The sequence below is a fragment of the Microcaecilia unicolor genome, chromosome 1 (assembly GCF_901765095.1).
Source record: "Microcaecilia unicolor chromosome 1, aMicUni1.1, whole genome shotgun sequence".
NCBI classification, from domain to species: domain Eukaryota; kingdom Metazoa; phylum Chordata; class Amphibia; order Gymnophiona; family Siphonopidae; genus Microcaecilia; species Microcaecilia unicolor.
In genome coordinates this window covers 118,556,682-118,575,345 of record NC_044031.1, presented here as the reverse complement: position 1 = coordinate 118,575,345, position 18,664 = coordinate 118,556,682, and positions in this window count along the sequence as shown.

The window sequence follows — 18,664 nt, the reverse complement described above, 5'->3', positions numbered from 1 at the left end:
AAACCCCAAGAGTTAAAAATGCGCAAAATCAAGCCATTGGGATGAAGAAGGGGTCAGCATTTTTAGCAGAGACTGCTTCCCCCGACACCCAGGAGGGCAATGGAGCACCCTAGGGGGGCACTGCTGTGGACTTCATAGAAATGCTTCCAGGTACACATCTCACCATTGCTCCATTATCTTGTCTGCTGAGCCCTCCAAAACCTACCCCAAACCCGGGGTACAATCAATGGTGCTAAGCCACCTAGATTACTGCAATGCAATCTATGCCGGATGTAAAGAACAAATCATTAAGAACTCCAAACTGCTCAAAACACAGCAGCCAGACTCATATTTGGAAAAATGAAATACAAAAGCGCCAAACCCCTAAGAGAAAAAACTACACTGGCTCCCACTCAAAGAACGTATTGCGTTCAAAATTTGCACCTTGGTCATAAAATCATTCACAGCGAGGCCCCGGTCTACATGTCAGACCTCATAGACCTACCAACCAGGAACACAAAAAGGTCAGCACGCACATTTCTGAATCTCCACTACCCCAGCTGCAAAGGACTAAAATATAAATCAACATATGCATCTAGCTTCTCCTACATAAGCACCCAACTATGGAATGCACTACCAAATGTCATGAAAACAATGCATGACCTAACAAACTTCCGAAAATCACTAAAACCAACCTGTTCAATAAGGCATACCACAATGATCCATCCTAAATACCAGACAACGTAACCTATGCCAGAACTGGACAAAACCGTATTCTTTATACTTGACTGCTTAATTTACTCTCTCACTTATGAACTTTAAAGCAATACCACTTTGTATTTCTCATTCCGGAAATAGCGATCGCCACTACAGCATAATGTAAGCCACATTGAGCCTGCAAAGAGGTGGGAAAATGTGGGATTTTATTTATTTATTTATTGCATTTGTATCCCACATTTTCCCACCTCTTTGCAGGCTCAATGTGGCTTACAATAAATCATGAATAGTGGAGATATATAAGAGAATAGACATTTAGTATTACAGAAGGATCTTGGGTAACATGATAATAGAAAAACATGATAATAGTATAACAAGCAGAAATTATAAGACAAATCTGGATATATGTGGAGTAGTTCACATTTGTTGATCTTTGTGGTATACCTTGTCAAAGAGATGTGTTTTCAGTAGTTTGCGGAAGTTAGTTAGCTCATAAATCGTTTTTTAAGTTGTGCGGCAACGCGTTCCAGAATTGTGTGCTCAGGTAGGAAAAGGTTGAGGCATGCGTTAGTTTGTATTTTAGACCTTTGCAGTTGGGGAAGTGGATACAAATACAATAAATAATAAATAAATAATAATAAATAAATAAATAAATAAGTCAATAAGATTCGTTTGGCAGGATTTTCCTTGGTAGAGCAATGTTGCCTCGGGTCCTGTAACCCGTCAGCTTCTAGAAAGTTTCCTTTCTACATGGGGGAGGGGAGAGGAAAGACTTCACAAAACAGAGGAATTCAATAAGTGGCTTGAGTCTTGGTGTAAAGAAGAAGGTTTTAGATACATAGGAGCATGGGGTAATACGTGGAATAATAACAGGCTGTACTGTAATGATGGGCTACATCTTTCTGTGATGGGAAAAAGGATCCTAGCACACCTTAATGGCAGCCCATGTTGATAACTATGCCCCTAAAGTGCCATGTAGAACCCAATTTCAGAAAGCCAATTTTTACACATACAAATCCATAATATGTAGAGATGTCAAGAGGATGTGATTTGGGTGAACGTGTATGTGCGGAAATTGCACATTGGGGATTCACATTTACTCAAATGTACAGAATTTTAAAAGCTGCTCATTTCAGCCAGTCCTTTAACCTCCTTAATCTTCCTTTGTTTCTGTCCCCTTCCAAACAGAAGGTAAAAACGTTGTGGAATCCGTAATTATTTAGCAGCAATCACACACGGTTTGCTAAATGGCTGATTATATTTCTGTAAATGCTAACACGTACATAAGTAATTTGGTATTTACACGTACAAGCTGTACGTGTCAACACTTACACATGTAGGGCTTCTTTACAAAGCCGCACTAGTGATTCCAATGCAGCAAATGAGAGGAAACCCATAGGAATTGAATGGGTTTCCTCTCATTAGCCACACCAGGAATCGGTACCGTGGCTTTGTAAAAGAGGCCCGTAAGTTGCTGTGGTTCCTCTGTTCAATATTTCAACATGTAGCTTTGTAAAATGGCTTCTCCTGCTCCATGTACTGGCAAATACACATGTATTCCTATATGTATTTTAGAAAAGGCTCTATAGGAGCAGATCCTTTTCTAAAGTACCACCTCAAATGTACACATCCTGACCTGGATTTCTCAATTCTGATTTCTACATTCTATCTAAAGTAGAGAGGTGTGGTAGCCGTGTTAGTCCACTCTTAAGGTTATTAATAGAAATCAAACAAAATAAAACACGGAAAAGAAAATAAGATGATACCTTTTTTATTGGACATAACTTATTACATTCTATCTACAATGGCCCTTCATATATGCTGGAAGGCAACAACGTGGCCCTTGAGAAATCTACCATTTTGAGTTTCATTTCCTTCATAGTTAGAAAGTTATTCTAATGCCTAAGCTATGTTTTTAGGACTGACAATAATTACCCCTAGTAGTCACGCCTTGTCATTTATTAACCCTTTTGTATGTACAAGTCCTATGTTTCTTGTGACTTTCACCAGACTACAAATCCAGGATCCAGCCAAGAGTGGATTGAATTAGATATGATTCAGGTTAAATTGTAACAATGCAGTAGCTACAGCTGAAGTTTCTAGCAAGGCTAATCAGAGACACCTGGCTTGATATATGGATAGTAAAACTACAAACACAATTCAGGAAATCCAGAGAGAGAGAAGAAGTAAAAAAAAAATGAACAATCCAAAAAGGTCTCTCACATGAACTCAAAGTAGAAAATACCAAATTTATTATTCACAGTAGACTGTTTTTTTTTCCATCCTAGCCTACTGTGGATAATACATTAGCATTTCATGTGAGAGGCCTTTTTGGATTGTTGATACATGAATAGAACATTAACTGACACTACTGGTGTAGAAATCAACTCCAGATTAACTAGAATGCAACAACTGTAGTAAAATATTTCTCACTGATCAACACTTATCTTTCGACATCTAGTCTAGCAGATGGTCAAACTGCATAAAAGGTTATGTAGAGTTTGGAAGCCAATGGGCAAATACAAAGTCCACAGCAGTTGCTGGCAAATATTTTGTAAAATAATTATAATCTACTAGAGGTGGAACAAAATATTGTAATCATTAAAAAAAGCACCATCCACTTTCCCCCAGATTCTATATATGGCACTCAAACCTTAGGCACACTTCCGAGATAGCCACGGGTGTGTCAGGTGCATTCTGAAAAGTTGCACACAGAATTACAGAATACTGCCTAACCATGTCTAACTTGGTACCCACATTTATACCAGGTTTCAGCAGGCATAAGTATGGTGCCCAAAAGTTAGACATGGGATCTGTGCAACATGCTATTCTATATAACGTGTGTGCCTTTTATTGAACAGCACTTAGCACAGAATATTTTTGCCACCCATGTTTTGGCACTATTTATTGAATTCCCTCCATTCTGCATATCTGTCTATGAATGGGGGCTTATTGGAATAAATCCCAAGAAAACTGAGAAATACATGACCGATTTATGTCGAAAGATGGACATCCTTCTCTTTTGAAAATGAGCCTGTATGTGATTTTGTTATGAATGGTTCTTTTTGTTCTCCACTAAGGAATGTAGATTGAGCAGGTTATAAATTTTTGAATAATAAATAAATAAAAGGAAATGAGGAACAGGTGAGGTAGGTGAGAAGAGGGTGTGCAACCTCAGCACACTGCTACTGGCATACTATTTGCTGTATCAGGAGCACAGGCACTATGTTCCACTCACTTCGCACTCCTCCTCTTGCTTGTACAGGTGATGATGTGTGGGAGGCTGCTGGTAAAAGAGCCTATACCCAGACTGTTGGAGGAAGTTGTGTGTGTTGATCCTAAAGTGAAGGAAATGATTAAGCAGGCATTTATTTCTGTTTTTGTCTTAATCACAGTATAAAAAAGACCATTAAAACCTATTAAGTACAATCATTATTTTATTGAATCAATAATTCTAAAATTGTCACAGTATAGCCACCTATAAAATGTATAATTAAAAAAAAATAGTTAAAGCCTGTCAACCACAAATTCTTTACTTACAATATTTGGTTGTATTAAACCTAAATGACTTATCTAAATCAACCATTTGTCCTAGAAGGTAATCAACCTATTACTTCCTTCAATCGGTTATGCTGTATTGACAGTCAAGTTGAAAAAGGCTTGACAAAAGCAGGAAAACCACGCTGTTACACTTTAAATTCCCTTTACCTACCAAAGGAAAGTTTAAATTGTTTAAAGGAATTATGCTTAGATAATCATACCTTCGTAAATCAGAAAAATGATATGAAATACAGGTTTTGTCAAAGGGGTATCCTAAAACATTCACTGCTTATTTCTGGGATACTTGCAAAATTCAAAAAGCGGTAGGAAGTCTAGCAAAAGTGTCAAAAAATGTTAGAAAACTTCAGTGTATGAAAGGGATAGACTCATATAGTCACCGGGGCAACTCACTTAACAGCAATCAGGTGTGCCCCTGTGTAGTGACAGTTTTTAATCATTGACTGCCTCCAACCTTCCTTAGTGTGTGTATACCACACACTAAGGAAGGTTGGGGGCAGTCAATGAGAGTTGCCCCGGTGACTATATGAGACTATCCTTTGACTTCATACACTGACGTTTTCTGACATTTTTTGACACTTCTGCTAGACTTCCTACCGCTTTTTGGATTTTGCAAGTATCAACTTTTTTTTTGGGGGGGGGGGGGGGATTAGCGCCGCAAGTATATAACAGTATTTCTGAAATAAGCAGCATAAAATGTATCAAGCTTTTTTGGGATCTTGCCAGGTATTTGTGACCTGGATTGGCCACTTGAAACAACATTGGTTATCCGCTAATCATTTAAATGAAGAATTGCAGTTTATTATTTTAATACAGGTAACACTTAGCAGAGGTAATATTTCAGCTGCTCTACTACGTACGGAACAGAAATTGATTATCAGTGGCAAACAGTAGAGGCAAGTGTGTTAAACAAGGAAACAGAATGGCAACAATTGTGAGCCCTGGAGATTTTTTCTTTTAGATAGGACATCATATCCGCAGATAAACCAGATTTCCGGCTTGCAGCAGCTCCAGTGCGAGTTGATGCTGTTGGTTGTGTTTCACTTTTGTGGTGATCATAAGATTATTGAAATGATGTTAAGGTATGATTTACTAAGTTAAATGATTTAAAATGTCCAACTGCCAGGAGTAGACTGTTAAACTTCTAGATATTGCTCTGTACCCTGCGTTATTTTGTTCATTTGATGCCATAGCAAGGGAAACAAAAAGGGGTGGGGGGGGGGGGGGGGGGGGGGGGGGGGGGGGGGGGGGGGGGGAAGGGAATGGGAGGGAAGGTTAAGTCCTATTTGTTGGGGTAGAAGTACTATGTGTTAGTTTAGCCACATGGGGGGAAAATATCAGACGTTCATACATGATGATGTTAACTTTTCTTCTTAAGTTTTGAATAAAAATGATTGAAACATAAATGATTAAAAATGTATGTATAGGTGATATTGATTGCTTTGAATGTTTTAAATTTTAGTCTTGACTCCTGAGGACACCTTGTGTTGTCGAAACATGGACCCATGTAGAGTATGAGAGTACAAGATTGCTGACGCATGATTAAGCTTTTGATCAGAATGAAATGTTAAAGTTATTTGAGAACCAAGACAACAGAGAAATTGCAGAAATTTTCAAGAAGATAATATTGATGTTTCTTAACGTGAACTTTCCTTCCATCGATAAAGGGAGTTTAAAGTTTAACAGCATGGTTTTCCTGCTTTTGACAAGCCTTTTTCAACTTGACTATGAATACAGCATAATGGATCAAAGGAAGCAATAGATGGATTATCTTCTATGACAAATGGTTGATTCAGATAAGTCATTTAGGTTTTAATGATCTTTTGTATAATGTTATATTGGTTCAGACCATTTTTTAGATTGTGAACCCCGTTTGTTTTTTTAGTGCTTTTGTCTTAGCGAGAGAGGGGGTAGAGGATGTAATCAGCTTTTTTTTCCTTTGTATTGGTTGACATTTTGATATGTATTTTCATTGTATTTTATTATGCTGTGAATTATTTCAAGTTCTTTTAAAGGGGTGAAGTGTGACATACGTAAGCAGCAATAAGGAACAAATACTTTTGTTTAGTGCTCACCAAAGAAGAGGTACGAGAAGGTCCATAGATAGATGCCAGGGGTACATACTAAAGAGATTTTCAAGTTTATTTGATATAATAACACCTATTAAAAAACTGTCTAGGCAGTTCACAGAGATAAAATAAAAATAATAAATAATTAACAAAAGATAGAAATACAATGGTCAATAGGACAGAGTGATTATATATCCCCTGTCCTGCTGCTTCTAGATCCCAACCACTCCCCACCGCAACCAGACATACTAATGAATGAAACAGGGCTAAAACTCAAAGGCCTTACCAAATGAAAATGTTTTTAAACCTTCTTTGAGCTTTTGGTAAGAGGTTTCCAATCTCAAATAACCAGAAAGTTTGTTCCACTGTATGGGGCTGGTGACACTAAAAGTAGAGTGTCAGATGGAATCTAACACAATAGGCCCTTCCATCTACAGATGAGACTGAGACACCAACCAGCTGGTATTTGGTTGGCCTAGCCCCTTTTAAGGAAGAAGAGTTGATAGCCTGCAGGACAAAAAAAAAAACTATTGACCTGCTGCTGACTGCTTGTCTACCTATCAATAAAATCTGTCCACTCAGATTTCACATAGCTATACTCCTTGTTTATTGCATACTCGCTTTTCCCTAATAACCCCTCCTATATACATGGGTTTCCTTGTTAGAAAGGAAAGCTATATGAGAGATGAGGCCTGTGGGGCAGGTCATGGTCAGTTCCCATGCTTCTATAAGCCTTCTACTTTTACCACTGCTGCTAGGCCCCAGAACAGCTCCATCAGCTTCTCTACATTTAACGAGCAATGAACTGAGGTAAGGGAGATAGTAAAGAAATGAAAGCTCAGGGTGGGGTGAGAGTGAGGTTGCCAACCAGCTGCTATTAGGCCAGTTATGATTAAGAAAAGCCAGCAGGACCTTTAAATTAAAATGTGCTACAGTTCTAGACTACTATCCATCACAGCAGCTAGTCGTTGTCTCCATTCTGCCTTCTTTTCCACAAATCCCTTTTACTTTCCTAAGACTCTTTTCTTCTGAAGAAGGAGGTAGTCACGGCTTGGTTGTGGAGTTGGTTGTAGCAACAGCAGTAGCAATATGTGCAAGCAGACGTGCTTGAGTCAGCGTGTGCTCTCCTCCAAGGCTTTGCCTCCATGTAGTCAAGCCTAGACCAGTTCCTGCTCCAGAAGGAAATATTCATGGAGATGGCCGAGTGTCATGGACAAAAATTTGATAGGGAGGTGTTGGTTGTGGAGGAAAAAACATTAGGGGTTTGGTTGGAGGGAGAGCTACAGTAACTGGGGAGAGGAAACAAGGGGCACTGTCTGGTTTGAGGCATCTGGTGTTGTTCTGCTTTAGGTTCTATCGAGTATATTTCTGTCAGACATAGACTATAGAGGCGGTCAAAGGTTATTACATAAACTTTATTCAAGTAAGTAAATCATAAATCATACATCACCGCTTGAGTTGACAACATCTCCTGTCAGCGGCTGGGAGGTTCCAATGCAGCCAAACAGAGAGAGTCTCAGCAGGCACAAGGGGCCTAGGCAACACTTCTGCTCCTGGCTGAAACCTCTGTTTGTCCACCTTTAACTCCCAGCTTTTATACTGATCAATACACATGATCTCATTTAATTGAATAAGGCTGACGTGTAGCTAAGGATGTAAGTTTCTTAATGTGTTAATATGGATCATATGGGACATGCTGGACATGACCATAGGACCATAACACAGGCTGAACAAGAGCCTGCATGAATGTGTGTTGAGCTAGGCCTCAAAAGGTTAAAAGGACAAACAGTAAAGTGCTTACAATTGTACATTTGCTGAAGTGCTAATGCTAGAAGATGTTCTCTTGAGAGCTTTTGCAACATAGGCCTACAAGGAAGTAAATGTTGTTTGTTAGCAATCTGCTAAGGAACTGAAATATGATTTCATTACAGAATGGTTTATGGACCCTGTAAATTTAGGGGAATTTGGAGGTAGTCAAGCAGGTGTTGCGGAACAAACAAGAACCAGTGGTTACAAAGACATTAATGCCGAAAGTAAGAATGACCCTGATGACCTGCTGATAGGTGAAATTACTGTAAATGACAGATTGAGCAAGTTTCGGTAACTAATTGCTGATTTGGAAAATTCATCAATGCTGAGACAAAGTAAATTTGATAATGGGTAAAACAGCAATTAACTGAAATATGTATGACGCAAATGCATGTGATTTTAAGGGTATATAATTGACAGCCTAAATCATTGAAGATTAGAGAAGTAATACTGTGTATTCGCATTTAGCGTCCAGTTTACCACTCTCTATGAGAAAAAGCTTGTGGACTGTCTTGATTGATTAACTCTGATTTGATGTACTGCCTGATCTGAAATAATTATATGCCTATGTAACCTAATTGGTAAGTTTTAATAAAATGCTTCTTCTCATACTAATAATAGCCTTCTGACTCTGACTTTACCTCTTTTAGTTATTTATAAAGCAGTTTATTTGTAATAGTGGTGGACACTGTTAGCATCTATATAGACTTGTGATTATTTTACCTAAAGGAGGTCAGATTAGTTGGAGTCATAATACAAATGTATCCCCAGGAACTGGACAGGTTTCCAGAGATTCATGTGAAACATCGTCCCTAGGCCTAAGCATGTTGTCATTCCATTTAGTACAAATTACTTCCATCATTTAATATGATAATGCTATCAATTCCTGTCCTGAGAGTCCATTATGTACTTCCAAGAGAGCATTAACTATGATATAATTACTTCATTGTGTACTTTCAAGAAACATTAAATATGATAACACTTAGGCAGAACTGAATGTCAAGCACAAACATTTCCATTACAGGCATGTGGTTTGTCCCAGGGGGTCTGTCAATCCTATTGTTTTATTGCTATTTGAGTTGACTGATTCCTCTGATTGTTAAATCTGAGGGTTTTGTTGTTGTTGTTGTTATTTATTTGCTGACAATATCTAGCTGGTGGGAGAGGTTCAGAGTACAGCATTGGGGAGGTTGTATGATTGTCTAAGGGCTGTGAAAATATGGCTTCAGAAATCAAAAACTAAAATTGAATGTAGTTAAGTCAGTGTACTCATGGATCAAAATTCATTCCATTCCATTACGTAAAGTAGAGTAAGTGAGGAATCGTACCTTTTCATGACCATGTATCAGAGATTGTTATGGCATGGTTTGACAATTTGTTGTCAATTAAGTTATTTTTTTGGAACAGAATGATCTGGTGGCTTTGAACCATAGGAGCTAGCACTGTGGGTGCTCCAGCACCCCTAATATTAAGTAAACTCCTTCACTATGTCCAGTAAGGGGTAATTTGTTTGAGTTTAATACCCTCAATCATTTTGAAAAGTTGGCTGCTATGCTTTGGACCATGCTTTTATTATGACTAGTTTGAACTACAGTCTGTTCTTGTAATTCATGCATTCAGCATTCACTATTTCACTTATGCAAATAGTAGCAGCCATTTGTGGTACTGTGTTCACGTATTCACAGACATGTGCCTTTCACTTTCGCTTATACGTTTTTTTGGAGTTCGCTTACTTGCTTCTGGAAACTGCCACCAACCATCCTAGAACAGCCAAGAGGGATACTGATAGCTTTTAATCTTTGCCTCCAAAAACTACAGGTACTTGCAAAATGGAATAAATCTGATGACTAGATTAAGACAATAACTGTTTCCATCTGAATGATACAGAGGCACAGTGAGAAAAAAGGGACTTGCCCCAGGGATCACAGAGAGTCTGTGGCAGGCCCAGGACTTTTCACCGAATAATACTGTACAGTTTACTTCTGGAAACATCTACCAAGCACCCTAGAGCAGCAAGAGGGATACAGTAAATGGCTTTTAATCATTGCCTCCAACTACTAGTAAAATGGAATAAACATGTAATCTGCTGACCAGATTAAGACAAGAACTATTTCATCTAAATGATACAGTACAGTTTGCTTCTGGAAATGGCCACCAAACGTCCAGGGGGTGAGTTACAAGCTACATGTACCAACTGTAAGAGAAAGAAACATGTGATGTGTCGCAGTGACAAAATAGTTGTTAGATAAGCTTCGTTCCAGCATGTCTGTTTCTGCTGTTAGCCGTGAGTTAAAGGTTAAAGAATCAACAAACCAATCCATCCGGCAAAATGAGGAAGGGATTTGGTGGTCTGTTCATGAAGCAGATCCAGAAAGTTCCAAGACATCATTTGTGGTTAATGACTGGTTATTTGCAGTTAGTGGCCGGACTTTGTAACAAACTGAGGAATTTGAAGGTGTAGCAGAACATAAATAGAAATGTGTAAAAGGAGGAGGAGTGGCCTAGTGGTTAGGGTGGTGGACTTTGGTCCTGGGAAACTGAGGAACTGAGTTCGATTCCCACTTCAGGCACAGGCAGCTCCTTGTGACTCTGGGCAAGTCACTTAACCCTCCATTGCCCCAGGTACAAATAAGTACCTGTATACAATATGTAAGCCACATTGAGCCTGCCATGAGTGGGAAAGCGCGGGGTACAAATGTAATAAAAAAATAAAAATAAAACCATGTGCTTTGCATGAATAATCCCTGGAGGTGGCTTTGAGGACATGACACAACATGTCAAGGAAAGAGACTGCAATACAGCCTAGTAATGAAGACATGGATGAGATGGCACCAAGGCGCCAACAGAACCTCAGGGGCAGTGATAACAAACAAGAGATAGCTGAGACTCCGTGCCTCTCACATCTGCTAAAATAGTTGGCGTCGACACATTCCTCCACATCAGTGACCTGGAGGAATGTGATCCTATGCTGAAGCGCAGTCTAAAATTTAAGCGTCTCATACGCTCCACATTTGCCCCTTACAATGAAATATTTAAGGACTTGAGAAGGAACACCAAGCAGTCAAGGCTGACACAGTTTTTCAGTCTATGAGGCATGAAACTCAGGCACCTGAGGTAGATCAGGCAGAAGTTGACCCCCCAGGGAGACATCATACTTACATATTACTAAACAACATTTAATTATCTTAAGCTATGTTGAGCTACATACATACATAGCTTTTGCATGTTAAAAATGTTTGAGCTAAAACACAGTAAAATAACATTGTTCAAACCATACGTGTCAGAATTTTGCAGTAATGATGACAAATTTTCTTAATAGTACTGAGCTTATGGTTCTTGAGATGATACCTAGCCGCTATCACCTTTGCTCCGAAACCTATCTGGATTGTCATTTTGTCCGCTACTGATACCCTGCCCATGATTTCTTTTAAAAGCATGTCAGATCGGAATGGCAGTCAAATCAAAAATATCTCAAATTTAGCTTTTACAAAAATCTGTCACTGTGACATCATTAACAGTAAAATGATACCCCATTTTTTTTTTCAAAAATAGTAGTTTTACAGTACATTTTTGTATGCGTAAAAATCAATGGTCAAAAAGTCTTTAACTTCACCATGTTTAAAGATAATCTCATTCCACTCAACACATAAATGTAGATAGTAATAACAAATAAAGCTGTAAAACTTCACATTGAAATTCTAAGCGGTTGCTGAGGAAATAGCAAAAAATTGTAGGTTTTTTTTTTTGCCTTACCCTGGATAGTTATTCCAAAATACAGCTGTTCAGTTGTTGGTAATTAAGACATCCATTGACTACATCTTTCCATTCTACTTGCTATCCATTGGTTGTTAGAGGATTTATTTTTCAGACTCTTGATCTTCATGGGGTTTTTTTATTCAAGATTGTAATTACAGCTTTATGGAGTCCTTTTACTAAGGTGCGCCGAAAAATAGCCTGCGGTAGTGTAGACGCGTGTTTTGGACGCGCACAGAATTATTTTTTAGTGCACTTTTTTTTTTTTTTGCCGAAAATGAACATGCAGCAAAATGAAAATTGCTACACGTTCATTTTGGTCTGAGAACTTACTGCAAGCCATTGACCTAACAGTAAGGTCTCATGCAGTAAGCGGGCGGTAATGGTCTATGTGCGTCAAATGCCACTTGATGTGCGTAGCTGCTGCACACCAGAAAATAAAAAAATATTTTTCAGATGCGCATAGCGGACGTGCACCAAAATTGAAATTACAGCAAGGGCCATATAGTAACTCCAATTTGGCACACGTTGAGCATGTGTAGTCGCTTATGCGGCTTAGTAAGAGGGCCCCTATATACTAGCAAGAAGTCTTAGATCTTCTCAGCAGTTGTTTTTAATGGTTTCAAGTGGGTTGTGATGGCAGTGTACGATTAAGAGAGTTTTTGTAGTTCAAGGCCCATGCATTTGGAATTCATTACCAGTGGAGCTGTGACAGAAAGTCTATTTTGCCTTTCAAAAGAAAGTTAAGGCATGGCTGTTTGGAAAATATATTAAATAGATTATGAGAGCAGATTGTATGGTTGACTGTTGGGGGTATGGGGTAAAGAATTTAATGGGGGAAGGTAGGGGATTGATGAAACTGTTTATGTTTAAATCTTTTTTATTATTATTAATAATAACAGAACATAAATTTCATAGTGACATTCCACAAAGCTCATGTACCATATTTACTCCCTATCCCTAACTTATCCCCTAACTCCTCTCCGCTCTCCTTCTACTTCGTTCTGACCCTCCCCCCTACCCCCCCCCCCCCCCCCAAATTGAACAGGACACAAATACAGCAAAAATATAGCATCACATATTCAATATCTAGCTTCTAGATTCAGAGGGCATTGTATTCAGGAATGGGCTCCATCTGTCCATAAAAAGTTCAAACTCTTGGTGAGGCTTCTCTCTAGCCTGTAATCGTTCCATTCTCATCAAGGTTATCATCTGAGTTCTCCATATCTGTATTGAGGGACCTTTTACTTCAAGCCAGTCTATCAAAATCGTTTTCTTTGCCATCATAGTGGCTCTTTTCACAAATGCTAGATAACCTTTAGGTCCAGGTCGACTAATCTCTGGTTTGCCGAACAACAGCAGTGGCGAGCATCTCCATTTTGCTTTCCACAAACGCTCTATTTGACTGAGTAAGTTTGACCAAAACCGGGCAACTCTCGGACAGTTCCAGAACATATGTCCTAAAGTTGCTCCGCTCCCTTTACATTTAGGGCAGGCTCCATCAGGGGACAGTCCCATATGGAAAGCTCTTCGGGGTGGGACATGGAGCCGTAGCGCAAATCGATACTGGAGCTCCCATTGATCAGCCCAGGTAGTCACCTGTCTCAGAGTTAGAACGTGTTCCTGAAAAACATGAGCTGGTAACTGTATTGACAGGTCTTTCTCCCAGTCTTTAGCATATTTGACATAGTCTAATTCCGATTTAGTGTCCTTAATGTGCCTATGATGGTAGAGCAACGGCACCTTCTGCTGAGAGTTTAGGGAGAGCGCTGAGGGTAACTCCTCCTGTACGTCTTCTGCCAATGCCTCCCAGGGAAGACTGGATACATAGTGTCTTATTTGCCAGTAAAACAGTTGGTCTTTTGGCCCTAACAATTGTGACTCTTGCAAGGTTGTGTAGGATTGTAGTTTCCCCTCTTCTGTGATAATTTGCTGGAGAAAGGTAACTCCTCGCTCTTTCCATCTGCTAAATATTCTATAGATAAGTCCTGGTGGGAAAGCTGGGTTACCACACAACGGCAGCAGAGGGGTTACTTTATGGGAGCAATAATGAAGTTTGCAGATCCACCGCCAAGCTTTTTGGGCCGTAGGTAGGATATGAGATGCCTCCAATATTGGCGAGATTTTACATTTCAGACCATGCAATAGGCTACTAAAGTGGTATGGTCTAAACAACTCCAGCTCGATCTTGGTTGCCGAAAAGTCTGTAGTGATCTGATGTTTAATAAGCCCAATCCTCCATATTCTTTTGGAGTGCAGACCATAGCAAGAGGCAGTCTCGGCCTCTTACCCCGCCACAGGAATTTTGCCAGCGCTGAGTTCAATTTCTTCTCATCTGCACCTTTCAAGTATAATGGCAGCATTTGGAACACATACAGCCAGCATGGTACTATCATCATGTTATACAGGCTTATTCGCCCTATAAGCGAAATGGGCAGCGCCTGCCATTGTGTCAGTTTTGTTATTGTCTCTGAGAGCAAGGGCTGAATATTGAAGTAATAAAGCTTAGTCAAGTCTTGTGGAATTCGCACCCCTAAGTATTTAGTCTCTATCCCCGTTTTCAACTGGTTTCCCTCCACCTTCCACTTTCCCACTCCCAGAGGGTACACTTGAATAATAGAGGACTTCTGCAGGTTTATCTTAAATCCTGAGATATCCCCAAAACATGTAGTTCTCTGAATCAAGGTTCGCACTGAGTTCTCTGGGTTGGTTGTCACTATCAACAGATCATCGGCAAAGGCCATCACCTTAACCCTCTCTCCTCCCACTTTTACACCTGTTATTCCCTCCTCTTTAATCAGGGTCCTTAGGAGAGGCTCGACAGCTAACAAAAATAATGCTGGGGATAGAGGACAACCTTGTCTGGTCCCCCGCAGGATGGGAAACTGCGGGGTGCGCACTCCATTAACCAATACCGCAACTGTCGGGTGTGCATATAAAGTTTGGGTGGCTTGGTAGGCCCACCCCTGTATCCCTGTGTATTGAAGTGCTGCAAATAAATACTACCAATTTACGCTGTCAAAAGCTTTTTCAGCATCTAGGCTGATCAGTGCTGCTTTTATCTGTCTTTGTTGACAGTGCCCTATGGCGAGTAATAAGCGTCGGACATTCACTACTGAGTGGCGGTTGCGAACGAACCCTGCCTGTTCAGATCCCACCAGGCGGGGAATATATAGGTGCAATCTATTTGACAGCAACTTAGCAAGTATCTTAATGTCTATGTTTATTAAGGAGATTGGCCTGTATGAGTCTGCGTGTTTCTGGTTTCCCTGGTTTTAAAATTAAGGTAATCAAAGCTTCATTTGCATGCGGCGGAAAGCTTTGTCGTGTCACCGCGTCTTCAAGGAAATCTTGAAGGGCTCCTATTACTGAGGGTCCCATTAACTTATAGAACTCGCCAGTGTACCCATCAGGGCCTGGAGCGGAATGCGAAGGCAAAGATTTGATAATTGCTTGCAACTCTTTTCCTGTTATGGGTCTTTCTAACTCACTCGCCTCCTCTTTAGTCAGCTGAGTCATGCCTGCCTTACGAAAATATGCCTGCATTTCGCTCAGGTCCGGGGTTTGCCCTTGTTTATACATTGTACTAAAGAAATTTTGGAAGACCTGGGCCACCTTCTCCCTCTTATATTGAGATATTCCTTCTTCGTCCTTTACCACTGTGATTACACGTGTTCCACCTCTGTGTTTAACTAGTCGGGCTAAAAGAGTCCCTGTCTTGTTCCCGAACCTCTTGAGATTATATTTCCTGAGAACTAGTGCTTTTGAGGCTCTCTCTTGAAGTAATGTGTTTAATGCTATTTGAGCCACCTGCATTTGTTCCTTACTTTGATTGCTAGGGGCCTGAATAAATCTGCGTTTCGCCTTTTGGAATTTTTTTCCATGTTTATAATGGCCCCTGTCATTCTGCGCTCCCGTCCAGTTACGTATGCAATTACATCGCCCCTAAGAACTGCTTTTGCCGCTTGCCAAAATATGGCAGGACGGTTCTTATACTCGTTATTAAATTTTTCATATTCTGCCCATCTTCCCTGCAAGAATTTCTTGAAATCTGTATTCGTTGCTAGGTAGGATGGGAAGCGCCAGCCCGCAGTATTATGGTCACTATCTGGGATCTTTAGGTCAGCCCAGACCATTGCATGGTCCGAAATTTCTTCTGGGCCAATTTCCACTGCCTCTATTTGCGAAAATATCTTCCTGTCAATTAATATATAATCTATCCTTGAATATGTGCCGTGTGCTCTAGATAAATGTGTGAAGTCTCGCCCTTCCGGATGTAATGTCCTCCATGCATCTACTACACTAAGCTCCTGCATAAAATGATGTAATGCTCTCGCTTGTGGCCCCCCTTGCGCTGCATGTCTTGGTTTTGAACAGTCTAATAGGGGGTCTGCCACTAAGTTAAGATCTCCCAGTAATATTACAGGTAAGGATTTGTAAAGTAGGCATGTACGAGTTATGCGATCATAGAATGTCTTATCATATATGTTTGGTCCATACACCGCTACCACTAGGTACTCTTTATGGTGTAACCACAGATGTATTATCACAAACCTGCCTTGGGGATCTTTGTCCACCAGTTGTGATTTAGCCGCTAGTCCTTTCCTAAGCAGAATAGCTACACCTCTTTTCCTCCCTTTGGCTGATGCTGAATGTACTTCACCCACCCAACCTTGCTTCAGTTTTTGATGTTCCTCTGGGGACAAGCGGGTTTCTTGTAAGCAGACCACATCCGCTTTGTGCCTCTTCAAGGCAGTGAGAATCTTAGTTCGTTTTATTGGCGTAGAGACTCCCCCCACGTTCCATGTCAAGAACCTTGTAACTGTGTTTCTAGCCATAAGATGTATTTGGTAGTTCCTTATAACAGTCGTGTATATCATTTGGAGACCCTGGCTCCCAGCTCACCCGGGTCCTCCTACTTCTCTCACTATGGTCGTCCTCTGTTGCTTGTTCCCTTTCATAAATAACAATCCCCCTCTGAATACTCTGTCGCACTTTCCTATCTTCATTTAAGTCCCCTCCCTGTAGCAATACCTCCTGGATCCTGCCCAACAAACAGTCCTCCCCCCCCTACCCACCCTCCCTCCCTCCCCCCATACCTTCTTCCTTTCCCTCCCATTGACCCCTCACTCTCGTCCCCATATGTCGGTTAAGAGAGAGAAGGTCTAAAGATGGCGGGCTCCCTCTCCCCCCCTTGACTGTGTTTATCAAACATTTCTTTACAACTTATCTGCTATTAACTTCTTTTCATACATACTGACATTAACTTGAACTCCATCTGACATAACTGATTAGTCTACAGATTTAAGTGTAGTCCTGCTTATCGGCCGAGTCGGCCTCCATGTAAGATGTTACCCCTTTGTGTGGAAGACCATCAACCTCGTCCTGGGCTCGCTGCGTTGTCATATTTTAATCCAGTTTGCGCTTCTTGTGGAGTTGTAAAGGTTCTCCAGGACCCCTCTATTTGCACCTTCAGCAGCGCTGGGTATAAGAGAAGAAAGCGTTGCTTGTTTTCCACCAGCCTTCTGCAGATGGGGCCAAAGGCTCTTCTTCTCTCTTGTACCACATAAGAATAGTCTTGGAACACCTTTATTGGTGATCCTTCGAATTCCATTTTTGTCCCATTTTTGTCGGGCCCCTCGCAGTATTTCCTCTTTATGGATAAAGTTATGAATTTTGACAATCACTATTCTCGGCCTGGTTCTTGAGTTATTCTGCTTTCCCAGATGATGTGCTCGTTCCAAACAGAGCGGTCCTGCGCTGTCCGAGAGCGCGAATTCGTTCTTTAGCCAGCGCTCTAATTGGGTAAGTAAGGAGCGGTCCGGGATTGATTCTGGGACTCCTATTATTCGGAGGTTCGACCTCCTAGATCTGTTCTCCAGATTGTCCACTTGTTGGGTTAAGGCGCCTAGCTCCCGCTGCAATTCCTTAACCACAGTTTCTCTGGCCGTCTCAGCGTCCTCGATATCCGACACCCGCACCTCTAATTCCCCAGTTCTACGAACTGTCTCATCGAGGCGAGTTTCCATCCCAGCCAGCTGGTCAGATAATTTGCTGAATTGCGGTGCCAGCGCGGTCTGTATCACCTCCGTGAGCTGTTGCAGTTGATCGGCATTAAATGTTGTAGCGGCCTCTGGCTTCGGACTTGCCGCCATCTTGCCTTCTCCTTGGCCGCGTTGTTTTTCAGGCTCCTTTTTACAGTTCTGTTCGGCATTGTTCTGCTTTCCCGCACTACAAAGGGGTCCATAAACGTTAAGTCTATGCAATTCTTGAGGTTCTTCCCGGTAATTCGTCGCTATAACGGGGTTGTGGGAGAGGGTGGCCCGAGAGAGCTTAGAAGCACGTCTTCTTCCCTCTCAATCCATCACGTGACCCCTGATGAAACTGTTTATTGTTTTCATTGTAATTTGTCTTAAGCTGTTTTGGTGAGCCAGGCTTCACAATTACTGGAAATAAATAAATAACATACTAACAATCTGACTGCAGGATTATTATTGCAAACAATAAAACAAATATTAAATTTTGCAACTTCACTGGAAAACCATATGCTATAAAATCATAAAAACACTTTTGTGACATATGAAAAAAGCAAAGTAGCATTTATTATCTGGCTTCCTAAGAGTATGATATGTTATTCTGTATTTTGTTGTATAATTATGTGTTAATTTATTTTTTATTAATACAGGTATAACCAAAATATAATGAATTCACACAATGTACCATCAGAACGCAAATGTGCTTACAAGTCCAGTTATATATCATGCTTTGTTCCAGTACAA